The 18,249-nt window shown below is 31.4% G+C and overlaps 1 protein-coding gene across 2 annotated transcripts in view; it reads right to left on the bottom strand.

The window, feature by feature from the left end:
- The window catches only part of LOC143073660 (semaphorin-2A-like), an 84,829-nt gene extending 66,697 nt beyond the window's left edge, over positions 1–18,132 (bottom strand). Inside the window, exons 1-4 of one of the 2 annotated variants that reach the window (XM_076249362.1) lie at positions 18,027–18,132; positions 11,882–11,984; positions 9,105–9,182; positions 7,219–7,364 (exon numbers count right to left, since the gene is read on the bottom strand). The gene's annotated coding sequence lies outside the window, so the exon portion shown is untranslated. The remainder of the gene's footprint in view (positions 1–7,218; positions 7,365–9,104; positions 9,183–11,881; positions 11,985–18,026) is intronic. The other variant, XM_076249361.1, reaches the window with a different exon arrangement.
- Between the last annotated feature and the right edge of the window lie 117 nt (positions 18,133–18,249).

Here is an 18,249-nt window from a genome sequence, read left to right as displayed (position 1 = left end):
CAATTGGAATATAGGTAGTTTCATTTTCGAAATAAATCTTGTGTTTCTCGCCAATTATGGAAATTTAAGTAAAATACCCCCCCCCCCCCCCCCCCCCCCCCCCTTTTCGTTACATAAATCATGGATCTGACCCTAATACCAGAGAGAGAAGATTGCCTCATTCAAACAACAAATTTTGAATTTATAATTAGCAAAAACATCAGAAATGTACAGATCTTGTTATATTGAAGGTCTATCTAAAATTTCATAATTAAAAAAAATGTCCTCAAAGTTGTTATTGACTGCCTTACACATGAAGTTCATTGCTGTCGGATTTTTTAAAGAAGTTTAACTAGATAAACTTACGGAAATATAATTAGGAATACACTTTACATTCATTAACAAAAAAAAATAAGTTTCTATAGGCATAAGAATGTATAAACTAAACTTTGTCAGATGAAAAGGTCCAATTTGGACGGCAAATTTCAGCTTTTTATTGCTCCGCTTGGCTATGAAAAATATAAAATAAACTATCGCACCAACCTTGCACCAAAAAGATTTTTTATCCGAAGTTTGATATGTATGAACTTGTCAAAATGTAAAAATTTCTAATTGGTGCAAGCATGGTGCGGTGGTCAAAATTAAGAAAAACCATCAAATTTTTGGTATTTTTGCTTATTTTCCCAATAATGACGTCATTTGCACCTTCCATTGTGACGTCATTGAACCTTTTTTAGGTAAATAAAAACATTTTTTTTAAATCATTTACTCATATTCTAATAATTTATGGAGAAAAATCTGCTCTGTTAGAACTTTTATCATCTTGTAAATCTGGGGCCATTTTAGGCCATTAAAGCCCCTACTCCTTTGACGTAGGACCAAAATGAAGAGCAATGTTTGTTCATTAATTTGACTGGTAACTTCCCCTCGGCTAAAATATTTGACCTCATAAAAATTCCCCCAAACAACAGACGCTATCTGATAAATTTGAAGAAGTTACAATTTTTTGTTGCCATTTACTAAATTGAAACAAAAGAGAAATTTAGACCCGATAAATCCTATAAGGCTGTCACTTGGAAAACAAGAGGGGTTAAAGATTAAAACATCCAACTCAGCGGGAATATAAAGGCTAAAGTTCAAGTAGAAAGTTGAGAGGCTTTTCTTTAAACACCTGCATTAATGCTGCAATCATGGTCCAATTCTTCAAAGAACATTATTTCCATGATACAAATCCTCAAGAAGATCCCCCTATATGATTTGATCTCTTAATGGATTTCAAACTGTTTTGGGATTTTGTAACCCACATATTAGAGTAATCTGGGTTTAATAATCAGTTTGAAAGAATAACATTGTCATCTATTTCCATCAAAGTTCACAAAGTAAGGGCAAAAACTAATATTTATGTTAAAAACATATAAAGATATTAAAAGAAAATATCTTAAATTTAAGTAAACTTGGTCATTACTTAATGGTAGTTAGAGTCATCAACCTAAAGATTATACTGTTAACATCTGTCATTTCTAATATCATCAAACAGAGTATTACAGAATATCAATCTTGTTAGATGTTTACAGAAAGCTTGAAAGCATTGTCAGATTTATGATAATATTTTCCTGGAAATATATCATACTTTTCTTTCAAAAATATATTCTTTGATAGTTTAGTACAATATTTTGAGAAAAATTGGTGGCAGTTCTATGAGCACAATTTTTTCTTAAAAAAATCCTGTTGTCAATTCCAGAAAATAAAACCATTGCAGTGTGTTGTGGTCAAATTTTATATTGTTATTTTTCTTTTCAACCAATTAACAAACTTGTGACTACAATGTCCAGTTAGTTTATGATGTGTCACGTCAAGATTAAAATCAATAAAAGTTAACTCCTTATTTGTTGAATTAACAAAAGATAAGATTCACACATACAAAATATGAACATAAAACCACCAAACCACGGAATTCACTAGACTATATATCCTCACCACAAGTTAGCCAATTACACAGAGTTGTTACAATAATCCTCAAATTTCCCCTTGTTCTGTAAAATCACTATGATAACAATGCATTCTCAATTTACACCTCACTATAATGTGGCTATTAACAAACTAGTACTATTTCTACAGATTGGTCTATTTCCATTGAACTTACTGACCATTGGTCTGTTTCCATAACACTTACTGACCAAATGTCTATAGTAAGTGTGAAATCAATTATAGGCATTTAAAAATTATTTATTGCAAAAACACTTTAATTAGTGGGCATAAATTTTGGTTTTAGTTCAGGAATATAATTGTTTGATTTCAAATGTTCTGTTTTAACTTTACCAATACAGTCTGAAATATTTTAAAGTAAGAGGTCATAGCTTTCGTCGGCATCCCCGTGCTGTCAATTTGATGACTAAAACTGGTATTTGTTGCTTAGTAAAATGCATGTACTGCAGATTCATTTATTTTTAGTGGGTACTCATTTTTCGTGGATGAGAGAAAACTTGAGAATTCGTGGAGATTTAATTTTGTGATTTTGCCGAAGTTTTAATACAAGCCTCTAAAAAAACAATTAATTTTGTGGTTCAACCTGTACCCACGAAATCCGTGAAAATTGGTATCCAACGAATAATAACGAATCCACAACAGTAGTAATGCACAACTGCTTCCATACATTGTAAATAATGTTCTTATAGTGTACCTGTTTTTCTACAAACTGCAATCTTATGAATGTTAGAAATACAACTTTGAAAGCCAGATTTATACCATAGAAGGTAAAGGAATACATTAATTCCATGATTATACAAAGCAAGGTCTTTTAATAAATGTATTTCCTTAAAAATTTATTGTCAGGAATCTGTCTGTAATATTTGCCACTGTAAAGCAGCCATCAATAAATTTATATTATCTCTTCTTTTTTTCTTATTCCAGCTGAACTCTATCTGTTGAATGTACTTTAACTCTACATGCCTGAGATCAGAGTACATTTTTGTCATACGTAGATTGTTATCCATTCCCAATGGGATATCTACCTTATACCGTAACACAAAAATTCAAATTGGATTGGAAAAAATTATGATTGGATGAGGGATCAGAAGTTTTTGATGGGTTAATCACACACATTAATCTGTCATTACGGTAATACCTTGGATCAACTATTCACTCTGGGTAATATTGATTGGATTGTTTGTGAGGATCCCACAGGACAAACCGACGGGCCAAATGTTATTACTTCATAGTGGAACGGAATTAAGACACATATTAATATAAAATATAAGATCTGCACAGCTACATTTTAATTTATATTTGTCTGAAAAATCTTTTGGAAATGTATTCTCATAGTACATGTGCCTATTTTATTGAAGGAACCTAGAAAGAAAATTAATAAATGCCTTAAAGTTTTCCTATATAAAAACAAATATTTATTGTAATCCATGGTTTTAGTATCTAATTCAAAAATATTCTGATCACTTGCCTTTTTTAAAATAATGGACATTTAACTGTATGAAGCAAACAATTTTTACTTTATATAATATATATTATACATAAAAAAGTCAGTCATGTGTTTTTCTGTGGTCAGTTTCACAAAAAATCTTACGACTGAAGTTGATCATAAGTATATTTAATTGTTCATGACTTACGATCAACTTTAGTCGTTGAACTCTGAAATGTGCGAGTGCACCAAACAAGGTGATTGAATTGCCTTAAGAAAAAAAGCCATGTAATCTATAAGGTCATTATAGTATCCACTATTCTGCAATAAAAGAGGTATAATTTTGAGCATTTAACCCATGGCCTATTCACCCCTAAGATAAAATCATATTTTTTAGATGATGGAAAGATAACTCTTCACCTGAAAATCTATACTTCTGATAATGATCAAGATCAAGATTAGCTAATGATATTAGTTTTTAATTAAAATATACCTAATATGTCATGTTGTAAATAATAACAGTCTATCAAAAATTCATTCAACTGAAAGATTTTAGAAATTATAAAAGAATTATGAAGTACATAATTTGCTGGAGTGGAAACTGTTATAGTTGAGAGTAATTTGTGTAACATTATATAAAGAGTCTAATGTACTTGGTATCTTGATTTTAAGTTTTTTATTTTAGTAAATTTAATCTCTCCTCTTTCATGTTTATTTCCAATTATATGAACTGGTACCATGGTAAACATGAAAGAGGAGACCAACAGATTTGTAAAAACAAAAATCTTTTGGTGAAAGAACTAACATTTTTATAGTAGGGACCTGATGTTCAGTGGTTGATGTGGTTCTTTGACCCTCTTGTTTTTCATATAATAGAAACTTGGTTTTCCTGTTTGAATGGTTTTACACTAGTAATTTTTGGGGCCCTTTATAGCTTGCTGTTTGGTGTGAGTCAAGGCTCTGTGGAAGGCAGTACTTTGACCTTTAATGGTTTATTTTCACAAATTGTTACTTGGATGGAGAGTTGTCTCATTGACATTCATACCACATCTTCTCATATTTTTCTACAAAGCCTCAAAATAATCATGTGCAAAATTAGGACTGATATGAAAGTCATACCCTATCTTTTTTTGACACAAAACATGCAAAATGTACAAGTTCTGGACTATCGCCTCGCACATAAAGTCAGAATATGTATATATCATTTTCCATGAATTAGCCTGTATCAGTGTTAGACATCAGTTTGATTAGTAATGTAAGAGAAATGCTTTAAGACATGTTATAATGAACACATTAGTATGTCAGTCTGACATTCTCCCTAGTAAGTCTATGTTTAGTTAAAATTTTCTCTCAAATCAAACCCATTACTGACTGGTTATGTTCAAATAAATAAGGAGGTGCGATAAGGGCCCTTATGGCACAATAATATTTAGATGGAATGTGTTTAGTTTTTATGCTCTCTGTTACATTTAGTCCAAAAGCAAAATTTATGTATCTAATTTTTCACATAAATACATAGGAGGGCCTGTTGATGCTTCAACTGCATTTGTTATAGAATCATATATGATATCAGTGATGATGAACAAACCAGACCGTCTTTGAGGCAAGAAGATTTCACATAGAGTGAATAAAGGAAAGTCCTGATCGCCCTTTCTAAATTGTTTATTCTATGTCTGAAAAGTTAATGCATCTTCAACGATGACATCAACAATAGGTTCATCTACATATTAAAAGAGCAAAAAAGAAATAAATTCAAATTATTTCATTGCAATTTCAATTTAATGCATTTCCGATGATTGTAATATATACAATGTGTAAATTTGACAAAATAAATCCTTATTTTCTGCAACGTTGCACTAATCGTAATATTAATGGTTATCACATCACAATAACAATCTTTGACATTCATTGGGCCAGAAACTCGTAACTATTACTTCCAAGTTTTAAATAGTTAATTCTTTGTCCAGTTGACGAGTCCTCAATAGGAAAAGACAACCTCTTTGATTTCTGATAACATTTAAATGGAAAATAAATCAAAAATATATATTCAGTTTGTTATAAAGATATTATATCTTTTAGATAAAAATATGAAATGTGTAAAGTTTTAAGGATATATTGGTATCGTGTGTGGTAGCATGTCCTTAATGTCTAGACAAAGAGCCCTTTTCTTTCATGTATACCTAAAGTGAATGTACAAAGGTGAATGTACAAAGTTCTGTAAACCTTTAAGAAGTCCTGTTTGTAATGATTCAATGATCAGGCCTTAAGAAAAGTTTAATTTGTCCACGTAAGATGATGTTTATCTCAAGAAAAAACGTTCATAAACAAAAGGACCACAACAAAAACTAGATCAAAGTGGGCATTGAAATGGCTTGAAAACAGAGTTTGAGAAATCTTTTTTTCCATGATGGTCCTTGAAGAAAATCTGCTGGTCCTCACTATTAATTCTATTGAAAAATACTAAAATTGTGTCAGTTCTACGCAAAATTTTGGTGGTTATATCCTGAGGACCACCACTTTTCACGAACTCTGTGAAAAAGGACTGCAGTTTGTTTGAAAAAATTATCAAACGATTTTTTGTTCAACATTTTTTTAATTCAGTTTTATATTATAACTTTTTTTTAACATTTTATCTAAAGTTTGGCTTTCTAAATAGTTTTTGTATCTATGAGAGATGTGACAAATTTAATATACCTGTGTGTGAATTAACTTGGCAAAAAGTTGACCATTGCAACTTTCAACTGACCATTTTATTCAAATTCTAATGATTATACTAACTTTGATCTTTTTGCCTGAGTTCAAACTCAGGACAAAAGGACTAATAAGGTCAAGTGAAATTTTTGGTCAAAAGATATATATAATGTAATCAGAAAAAATTAAAATTTTTGCTTGAGTTGATTTTTGCTAGAGTTGATGGAGAGGTTAATTCTGCTCTCCAATTTCTAAAACATGGAATTTAATGTTTATCAGTTACAGTCATAATTTTCTTCATGATGAGGGGCGAGAATTAACCCATAATGGACAATACAAATATGCATTTAGCAGCAAATGATTGTGTATAAAAGTACACTCCATATTGATAAAATCGTGTGGTGATGCTATTTGCAATTCAGACAGACTTGTCAATTAAATTCCAAATTGTTTGCTGTTTGGCTGAATCAGCTCAGTGGTTAAATTATAAGCATTAATTTTCCCACACAAACCAAACAGTATTTGTTCAATGCACCAAAAGAATTAAGAAAAAAGACCAATATACTTTTCAATATTGAAAATTTTACTATAATTAAATATATATGATATTAAATACATCTTAAAACATCTAATTTTGAATTCCTCAACTCAGAAAAAAGTATAATATCTGGGTTTTTTTTGTGAATGAATGACAACATTTTCCTAAGTTTACAAACACAATTTAATCTGAATGTCTGAGAACCTAGTAAGGGAGGTTTTTGGGGACATGTTCAACAAGAGTTTAGACTGCACGAGAAACTAAACACACAAGGAAAACGGAACAACCCTCAACAATATCATAATAAGCGTGTTAGTGGATTACGATCATCCTAATGTATAAACGTCATTCTTTGCACCTCCTTGCATCTCAATAACATAACTTCTTCAAGTTGGTATCTTAATTTTAATTTGAATTCTAAAATTTAAATCCTAACATTTACTTTTCAATTCTAATTGTTTGCCCCAATGTTAATGCCTTTCTGATAAATTGTTCCCACATCAAAGAATTAATGAAAACAATTTTCTTATATAATGCAAACAGTATTACATATCAAATGATGTAATTTTTTTACCTTTTGCACCTTAAACGAACTTACCTGTATATTCTTCCCTCTCAATCAAACATTAAAGGCTTCGTTAAATATCACTGCTATCCCAGTGTCCTCCAGTCAATTAAACCTGCCTGATAAAATATAACTCTTGCTTTTATCTTCTCCATCCAGGTATAAACTGGTCCCCAAACCTAGTAATATCAACGTTATGCTTAATTGATGAAAATGTATTGTACTCCGATAACAGGATAATTGCCTTGTTAGGACTTATCTGTCAAAATACAGTGCAACCTAAGTTTAGTCTAAATAATCGACTATTTTATTTTTAAAATTTTAAATCAGAAAATAATTCTATTTTCCCCCCATATTGCTAATATAGCTCATTTCATGTCACCGTAGATGATTTGATAACACTAATATATGCGATTTCAAAAGCAATACTTTATTTGAGCTTTTCTACAAAATCTTTTATCTTTAACTACTTGTATGCAAAGCTTAATTCAAGGAAGGCCAGAAATCACCTGCAAGAAAATGAAATTTATGATCCTTGGTGTATAGGGGCTTAATCTTTTAAGATTAGCTATTTTTGATGATGATTTTGAAAGTCTAGCATTTTCCAACAAATAAACAATTATAGTTCTGCTTTTCGATTGAAATTACAGTAAAGGTAAAATCAAGACTTTGAATATGCAATTTTTGGAGTGAGGGCTATATTTTTCCATTGGTATAAATACAACTTTCGAGTAGGTTTGAAAATATATAGAGGTGAGCCATGAGCGCATGATATCCCTGCTGCCCTTTTAGTTTGATGATTGTTCAAAGAATAAAGTTCTATTAATTTTAAATGTCATATCAGAAATTTATAAAAACAAAAGGGAGCTTATTCAAAAAGATACAAACAAGTAACCATAGTTTCATAAAAAGTGCTCAAAGTGTCATTGAGTTATTGTCTGAAAACTGAAAAAAAAATCACCCCTTTTTTTATGAACAAAATTTCCTAATAGGAAACTTACAACCTAAAATAATAAAATGGAAAGGGAAAGGACATCAATAGATATAAAAGATTCACCAAATTTTCCTGCTGTATATTGATGGTTTTCTCAAGGCTTCCTTCACCAATTAAAACAAAAAATGTGTCCATAGTACACGAATGCCCCACTCGCACTATCATTTTCTATGTTCAGTGGACCGTGAAATTGGGGTCAAAACTTTAATTTGGAATTAAAATTAGAAAGATCATATCACATATCATAGGGAACATGTGTACTAAGTTTCAAGTTGATGTAACTTTAACTACATCAAAAACTACCTTGACCAAAAACTTTAACTTGAATTTCACACTATCATTTTCTATGTTCAGTGGACCATGAAATTGGGGTCAAAACTATAATTTGGCATTAAAATTAGAAAGATCATATCATGGGGAACAAGTGTACTAAGTTTCAAGTTGATTGGACTTCAACTTCTTCAAAAACTACATTGACCAAAAACTTTAACCTGAAGCGGACGGACGAACGGAGGCACAGACAGCACGACGGACGGACGGACGGAGGCACAGACCAGAAAACATAATGCCCCTCTACTATCGTAGGTGGGGCATAAAAAACCAGTCCTGAAAGTGATGTTAAACACTAAAAGGTCAATCAATCGAAATGACCACATGTCTACATAATATATATCAGACATTTCTTTAATAAAACATAAAGCGGATACAGTTTACATTTCACAAGATGTAAATTGTAAAGGAATTGAAAGTGTAACTAGACTGAAGCTCACAGCTTGCAATATTGGCATTTGAACAAAAGTTCCACCCAAACTGCATCACACTGCAATAGTTTTTTGCCCGAAAGTGCATCAAGATGCACCTACTGTTGTGTTTATTAATGACTTATCAATAAAATTGTGCAGCATATGTTAATTAATTAATCTACCATATGTTTTACTACCAGATATAACTGTACTTGGGATGGTCAGGTGATTTCTGATCAATTTCTTGTACAATCTTCAGTCTGTAAAACATAAAACACAAAATTCAGTATGCTAAATAAAAAGTTTATAAAATGTTAGTGCATTGTTTTTAAAATCCAAAGCTACTGTTTCCAGTTTATACAATACTTAGAAACAGAACATTGAAATACAGCTGCCTGATGTCTGCATTATGTTTATTTCTGTAAAACACTCACGTTCAGTATGAAACAGAGTTTGATGGTGTAGAATAATTTAATATGAATGGAGCATATATTCTGATCTGTTGTGATGGTACAGATGAAAGTAATCTATGCATAATTGAAAAATTATTAAGTTAGAGATTTAATTACTTAAAACATTTACTAAATTCTTTCATAAGATACAAAAAATTGGTTTAGATATTTGGCTGTACCATCCTAATATTTACAGTCATGTTGCTAATATAGCTAGTAAATTAAATTGGGATACAATCCATTAAAACTTACAGTTCATTTGAATAAATTCAGCCTCAAAGTTCTTCGTATTGTAAGATCTTTGAATATTGTTTTTATTGTAACCAACATTGATTTTATTTCTTTAGAGGTTTAATAATTAACTAAACATGTTTTGCCAGTTGCAGATCCAGGATTTACAAGGGGTTAAGTGGATCAAATTTGATTGATATTACCCTGTCGTGGAACAAGATAAAAGTCTATGCACAAACCATATGAGTATAGCTCCATAGCAGAGGATTGGCCTACATTTCAAAAACATTTTGTAAACAGTGATTCCTTTTGTGTACATTTGTTCTAGTACACAAATATTCTCAAGCAACCAGAATTTAAGGATAGATTCATCCAGCTAAAAGAAATTTAATCTAATCTTAAGTAAAAAAACAACTTTTGAGAAAGATGAATTGTGGTAATTTTTGCAAAAGGTTTAGATGCTGAACAAGAACTTATTTAACATAAACGAAGCTTCTCTTATTATAGTTGGTATCTAACACTTGCAACATTCTTTGAAAAAAGGTTGTCATGTTTTGTATGAAATTCAAGATAATTTAAACAATTGAAGGTGATGAACTTTGTTTATCAAGTACTAACTTTTCACTGACCAAAGAATGGATAATTTTACGATTGGCTGGATGTGAAAGTGTGTTCAGTGACCCAGCTACAAGATATGACCATCTTCTGTCCAATAAATAATACAATAATTCTAATTCTGATCACAGTATGAAAACTCCAGCCAATAAGCAAACAAAACCTTGAAAAAGTTCAACCAGCAGAATTAATGTGCAAGATAATAACTGGTCAACATCATAGAACAGATATAATCCAGTATGAAAGACCTTTTAATTACATAGGGACTGATACGTATGAAAGGGAATCCAAGATACCAATTCTTAAGGACATATGAATTAGGGGAAGATTTACCATAATATTAGGTAGTGAAATGCCTCAAAAGATTAAATAAATCATATTTTTTTTCATTTAAAGCTAGATTCATTCCCCAAGTTTAAAAGGATACATTGAAATTATGCCTTCTCTGCACCTGTGGATACCAAAGGGTATATATTACTTTCTCTTTTTAAGTCCTGAAGGGGGAAAAGGACAGTAAATAATCTGGAGTTAATATACACATCACACTTAATCAGTGAAATGAAGTAAAAATAACAAAGTAATTAGGAGAAAAATAACGTAGATAAATCTGTAGCCTTTAGAGCTTTCATCTACCAGTTAAAGGAACACCACTAAAATCTATGACATTATCACAGATCATCAAACGCTTCAAATGAAACGATCAATATAGGTTCAAACTAAAAAAAGACATGAAAGTCACAATAAACAGTATAAAGAGACCTTGGTCATTATGGATGTACATGTATAATAGCAAAGTCTTTATAAATAGTGCTTGTATAATGTATACTTACAATCTATTTCATAAAATTTGGTGACAAGGACTTTTTTATCATGTATATAAATATATGTATCCTTCAAAGTATACAAAAGTAATGTAGTGCTAGAAATAGCAATCAGGTCCAAATAACCAGCCTTGGAAATTCCTGGCTGAGGGCCTGATACATGCTGGTTGTTAGACCCAGAGCCCAGTAAATGTACCAACACTGCAACAAGGACTATTCAAATTAAGATTCAAAACATTCTATGGTGGTTGCGAACCAAAAATTAAGTAAACATTATCTAATGTTAAAATTTATACATTGGAGACAACAAGTGTATTTATAGGACATAAAGATTGTGATCTTGAACAAGGACCTAAGTTGTTTCTTTTAACATGTAGCCCCTGTAGTTGGGAACAATCATGTATAGTACTCTTCAACATTACAACATTCTAGACCTTTTAATACATGTTCTTAAATCTTAATCCCATTTCTCTATATGCAAGCATGCCATTTTGACATAAAAGATGGATTATAGAGGCCAGCCATTACCCGTTGAAATAATGCTTTTCTAAAATAGCTAAACATGAATATTCCATAAATCAAATGATTCTGGACATATTTTATGGCTGAAAAGCTCTAAAGCAGGTTATAGCTTGTGGCCTCAGCTGCTTTTATGTATAAATCCTCAAAATCACCTAGTCAAAACTTTATATGGTCATAAAAACAAGAAGTTTGAATAAAGAAGCAAGTAATAAAATCTTAACATTAAAAAAGAGGAAAAAGAAATGGTCACCTATCAGTGTTAAATCCTATAAAGCCACTTAACACAGTATTAAATGTTACTTTTTAAAGGTCACTTACTATTCAGGCATCTCACATTCATACAGCAGAAGCTGAAGCTGGCTAAATGTTGGTGTACAAGGTTACAATAAAACAGCCTTGTTCGTCATGTTTTCAAAAGCACCTGTAATATTTAAATATAAATCTAAATTATATTCAAAAGGTAAACAATGTTTTAACACATTTTTAAAATCTTAAAAGAATTTTAACATGATTGTGTTAGTTTTTTTAATTAGAATAAGTCTATTGAGTACAGTATGGACAAAAAAGGTATGTGTCCTTCAAGTTCAAAACTTATCAAGGATTGACAAAATATGACCGATAAGGTACTAACTATGAGGGAAAGCTTTGAATTTGAAGGCAGTGATATTGTTGGCTTTTTTTCAAAACTACCTCTACCCTTTTTTATTGGGAAAGCATGCATCATTTGTATCAAATTGGGAAATTATAATAAACCATGAATTTGACTGGAACTTTAATTTGCAGACCCCCTTTCAACCGGCAAACCCTCATTTGAAATAAGACCCCTTATTGTCAGTGATGATACATAACTAGACCCTCAAATCTGCACATATAGTCATTTTAAGGCTTGAAAAATTTTTAAATGAAATTTTTTCAGTTTGTACTCATGCACAGTTACTACTGAGACTGCATTGTTTGGGAAAAAAGTTGTCTTTTCGGGAATAATTTTTGTAAGCCATTTTTTTCAAATTGGGATTCTTCTCCAGGGGAAAAAGCCTGTATTCTCCAGTAATTTAAGGCAAACAATATCACTGGAAGGCAAAACTAGATGAAGAGATACAACATGAATATACATGCCTGCAGCTTTTAACACTAAGGCAGTAAACTGGAACACAATACAAAATTTACTTAAAAGTATTCATCTTACACTTGAGTACAAAAAGGTTACCATAAGATATAAAATATTGCAAAAAATATTCAATGAATGGATGGTAATTCTGACATAAGACTGTCAACCAGATAAAAATGCAGCCAAAACAGAATTATCTGAAAATCCAACTCATTTCTTGTCCTAATGGATAGAAATTTCATAAAAAATAACAAAAAAAAGTAGGAACTAGCATTGTGACAATAAAGTGGTGACCAGGAACAAAAACAGTATACCCAGTGGGTAGTATAATATATCACACAGTGCTTTTCTATTGTTTCAGGTAAGGGTGAAGGTTGGTACCTACATGTATTTAAACATTTAAACCAGCTGCATATGTTTACACCTGTCCCAAGTTAGGAACCTGATGTTCAGTGGTTGTTTTTTTCCAGGGGGAGGGGAGGGCTACTTCAATACTTAATTGATAGGGCATGCCGCTGTGGTTCTGTTACCCCACCCTTTTCATATAATTTAGATTTTTACAATGTAATTCTTTTCTTATATATTGCGTACCGGTAGAAAAAAATGTAACCTTTTCCCATATTGTTAATGTTTGGGTTTCAAGTGGTGTGTAATGGTCTGTAATGTAAGAGTGGAATACCAAAAGTGCCATAGGAGAAAAAAGGGTTGATAAAAACAGCCTGCAACACCAAGAAAGATGACCAACGAAGAGGTAATGGGAAATTTATTGACCTTATCATAAATTCCTGATAGTTTTCCTGACCTATTCACATATTTTCAAGCTTAAACAGGTGTACCTATTCAGTCCAGCGGCACAACATATCTTCTTGTATATACAGGAAGTGTCCCCCCTGAGCGTTTTTGTATATGTTTCTTAAGTGTTTCTAGTTTTTTTTAATATAAAATAGAACTGCTTTTTTTCCTGTTTGAATGGGTTTACACTAGTCATTTGGGGGCCCTTTATAGCTTGCTGTTCGGTGTGAGCCAAGGCAATGTGTTAAAGACTGTATCTTTTACCTATAATGTTTTACTTTTACATATTGTAACTTGGAAGGAGAGTTGTCTCATTGGTACTAATACCACATCTTCTTGTATCTATTGAATATTTAATAAGTATTCATAAAAGACATCCAAAGTATATCGCTTAGTTTGATGATTAAAGAATCATATCTGGAATGACTTATGAAAATCATTAAAGTCATAAGAAACCTCAAATTAAAAAAAATAATGCATATGTTTTTTTATAACTTAATGGATAGTTTTCATTATAAAACTGATGTACATATACTTTTTTCTGAAGAAAATTATTTAATTTGTTCGTATTTAGAAGAAGTTTACTTTATTTTAATTGCTTCCTTCCGGGAAGCAATTCCCCGATATATTATCCGGATGCAAAGTAACCTCAGTGTGATCCATCTCGTAAAAATCTGGTGATCGCAATACGCATGTATGTCCTTAAAATAAATTATCAGATTGTACATGTACATGCGTGCACAATATCCATGCTTTTTTGTTTATTGTTGACAAACAGGGGACAATCGTTAAACTTCGGCTTCAAAACACGAACTTTGATTACCTGCCATATTTTCACAACAACACTGACCCATTGAATAAAAAAATGACAATTATACGAAATTTATGCAAAAAAAATGATAAAATCGCACACAGAAGACTAAATTATGATGTTTGTATGCATTGGTTCAAGAATGGGAATAACATTATTTTTCACCGGTCATTGTTTCATATGACTTTAATATTAAAAGGTACCATACATTGTCATGGTTGTGTGAAAACTGTGCAAATATTGGTTTAAGCCTGGATACTGTCTAAATGGCAAACTCACAGACTAAAGTTTATCTACAAAAGCTAATGAACAATTGTAAATAATTAACCATTGAATATGAATATATAATAACAAAAGTACACTTCATCTAGCCCTCTGAAGAGTCAATGTGGCTTTATAACAGGGATACAGATTATACTAGCCCTCTGAAGAGTCAATGTGGCTTTATAACACGGATACAGATTATACTAGCCCTCTGAAGAGTCAATGTGGCTTTATAACAGGGATACAGATTATACTAGCCCTCTGAAGAGTCAATGTGGGTTTATAACAGGGATACAGATTATACTAGCCCTCTGAAGAATCAATGTGGGTTTATAACAGGGATACAGATTATACTAGCCCTATGAAGAGTCAATGTGGGTTTATAACAGGGATACAGATTATACTAGCCCTCTGAAGAGTCAATGTGGGTTTATAACAGGGATACAGATTATACTAGCCCTCTGAAGAGTCAATGTGGGTTTATAACAGGGATACAGATTATACTAGCCCTCTGAAGAGTCAATGTGGCTTTATAACAGGGATACATTACAGATTATAGTTTTAAAGGGTTTGAGTTTGGATTACAAAGAAATTACCATTTATACAAGCTTGAATGAATACAAACTTTTGTTGTATTTTGATTTGACATTTAAATTGTTATACTTAAAGAGGGATAACTCGACATGAGAGGATATGTTTATATTGTAATACAAATTGTATTGAAAATGAAATGCACTTTCTTCTGGAATGCCCTATTTACAATAACCTCAGAAGAGATATCACTGATTATATAAAAAAATACCCCAGTTTAGATAGTTTAAATATAAATGATCTTTTTTCATGGATCATGATTAATGAAGATAGCAGATTTCTATCTATTTTATGCGCATACCTGGATAAAGGCCTGCAACTAAGAAAATCAGAAAATTAGTTAGATACTCTAAAATATATCAAAATTATCTCCCCTTGACCACTGATCCTTTCTTCATGCATTTGAATTTCAATTATTATTTTATGTTTCTTTAATCACTCTGTAATGTTTATGTCATGTTGTAATTAATGTTATGCTCTTAATGGGCCCTTTAATTTGGAAAATAAAAATATTGTATAACTCTTAAATCAAAATTAACATTGCATGTAAATTTTTCTTACGGTACTCTATCAGTCATATAATTTATTATGAATTCTATTACATTTCTAATTGAACTACTATAGGGGCTTACTGATAGGAAGTAAAATCATTGTCCTGAGCTTTTGTATTTGGATTAAAAAGAAATAATCATCCCTACGATACAACCTTGAAAGAATTCTGAACTCTGTTGTATTCTGATTTGGCATTTAAATAATACTTAAAGTTCAGCATCAGAAGAGAGAGAACTCTAAATTAAAATTAAAATTGCATTAATAAATGACAATTTCATTTTTCTTTGAATCCTTTAAAATGGTAATTTCTTCAATTTTTGGGTTGAAAAAAAGTAGAAAACAAATCAACAAAAACATCTCAGTCAAAGTTCTAATAAAGCAAAATAAATATAACATATATTGTCAACAAAATATGGCAGCAATTTTTCGTGTTATGACATTCAATATATTGAATATAACATGCATAATGAAAAACTAAAAGCATGAAGAATTGTCTAAATAACCCAAAAAGTGCTACCACAATATAACTCATCACTGTCCAAAATATTGACCAAGTGTGACAAAATTATTGGTTTGACAAACAAACAGAGAGACACATTGAATGCAATGAAGTCCCCCACTCGATAAGTGAATGATATATAATAATATTTTTTGTATTTTTATTAGGTGTAAATGTGTGCTAGTTACCCCAAAGTTTTATTTCATGGACCAAAAGGGACTTTATAAGGAAGAAAATAGGTAATTCTAAGTGGAGTTTACCATCTTAGATTTGTTTTATATTCAACTGTTGATAAATGTCACTTTCACTTGTTTTTTTAATTTTTGTCACAAAATAAGTGCAGATTCAGATGAGGCCCAGCACACCTCCCCTCCCCCCTTTTAACACAGAAAAAAATAAAACTGAAGTTGATAGGTGAAATTACAGCTATTTTCTTTGTAAAAATATGCTTCTCTTAACACTAAAATTGAGAAAGGAAATTGGGAAATTGGGAATGTGTCAAAGCGACAACAACCCGACCATAGAGCAGACAACAGCCGAAGGCCACCAATGGGTCTTCAATGTAGCGAGAAACTCCCGCACCTGGAGGCGTCTTTCAGCTGGCCCCTTAAAAGATATGTATACTAGTACAGTGATAATGGACGTCATACTAAACTCCGAATTATACACAAGAAACTAAAATCAAAAATCATACAAGACAAACAAAGGCCAGAGGCTCCTGACTTGGGACAGGCACAAAATTGACTTTTTATTTTCAGGAGTGTCCCTTAACAACAAATCCTGGATATGTTTCTGCTGATCAATATCAAAAGTGCTGATTAAAGAGAGTCATATGACGAATTGTGGTAAAAAAAATTGCCAAATGAAGTTCATGGTAATTTTTGGTGCAGCAGCCTGAAAATAAAATGTACAATTTCTTTAAAAAAAAAATATAAACTGATTTTGACAATCAAGTTAATTGTTTTTCCAAAAAAACGGTAAGGATAATTATGAGGGTAGTTGTAGTAATGACCTTTACCGTCAAATTGATTAAGATTTTACCGTGATTCGTCAGAGGTCTCAAATAATTATTGTTACTGTTATTTTTGGAAAAAATTTAACGTGAATTGTCATTTTTATTAATTTAAATCATTTGATTTTATTACTTGTCTATAACAAAGTGCACATTTTATTGTCATGCACCAAAAATTATGGTTAATGTCATTTCAATGGTAAGAATCTTTACCGTTCTTCCTCATGAAGGTACCCTTTAACCACCTTCAATTATGAGACCTCTGACAAATCCCCTCAAGATTTTAACCAATTTGACTCTAATGATGAAGGCTTGACAATTGAATGTACAAAACACAAAATGTAAGGCATTACTACCTTCATCAAAATATGGACACACTAACAGTGTGGGTAGCTCAGGTACTGAGGTAGGGAGACACTTAGTCCAAGGCTATTTTAATTATTTGTGAAGGCGTCACAGAAAAAAATAAAATAGCCTTGCCAGACGTCATAATTATTTGGACTAGGAGACACTAAAATATTTTTCTTCTCTTTTTCTAGACTATACAAGATTTTCCAATACAGATGTAGGTGCATGATATCTCAATACAAGGTCAATCAGCAATAGAACATCTGTTCACATCTGAAGACTCTTGTAAAGTTCACTGATTGAATGGTCTCTTAGAAAAGTCAGTGACATGAAGAAAAAAGGGGGAGAAGAGAGAAAGATAGAGAGATGGCAAGAGTTATCTCTCTTGAAACATTTTAAAAGTTTTCCTTTAAATATGTAATTTGGGAAATTATACATGTGCTAAAACTTTAGACTAGCTGCTCAAACACATTATGTCCACTTCACCTTTCTCATTGCCCTGACATGTTGCAATAAAACGGTGATGACATAAAATGAGATATTTTACACACACTCAGTCAGTGGTCAGCATGCATAATGTGGCGGTTTTATAACCCTCCGATAAATATAATCCACTGCATATGATGATAAAGATAATTCAGATTTTTTTCAAAACTAACGAATGAACCAAATAAAAGAAATGAAAAGAAGCATTTATACACTAGAAACA

The sequence above is a fragment of the Mytilus galloprovincialis genome, chromosome 4 (assembly GCF_965363235.1).
Source record: "Mytilus galloprovincialis chromosome 4, xbMytGall1.hap1.1, whole genome shotgun sequence".
Taxonomy (NCBI): domain Eukaryota; kingdom Metazoa; phylum Mollusca; class Bivalvia; order Mytilida; family Mytilidae; genus Mytilus; species Mytilus galloprovincialis.
This window is presented reverse-complemented; position numbering and strand designations above follow the sequence as displayed.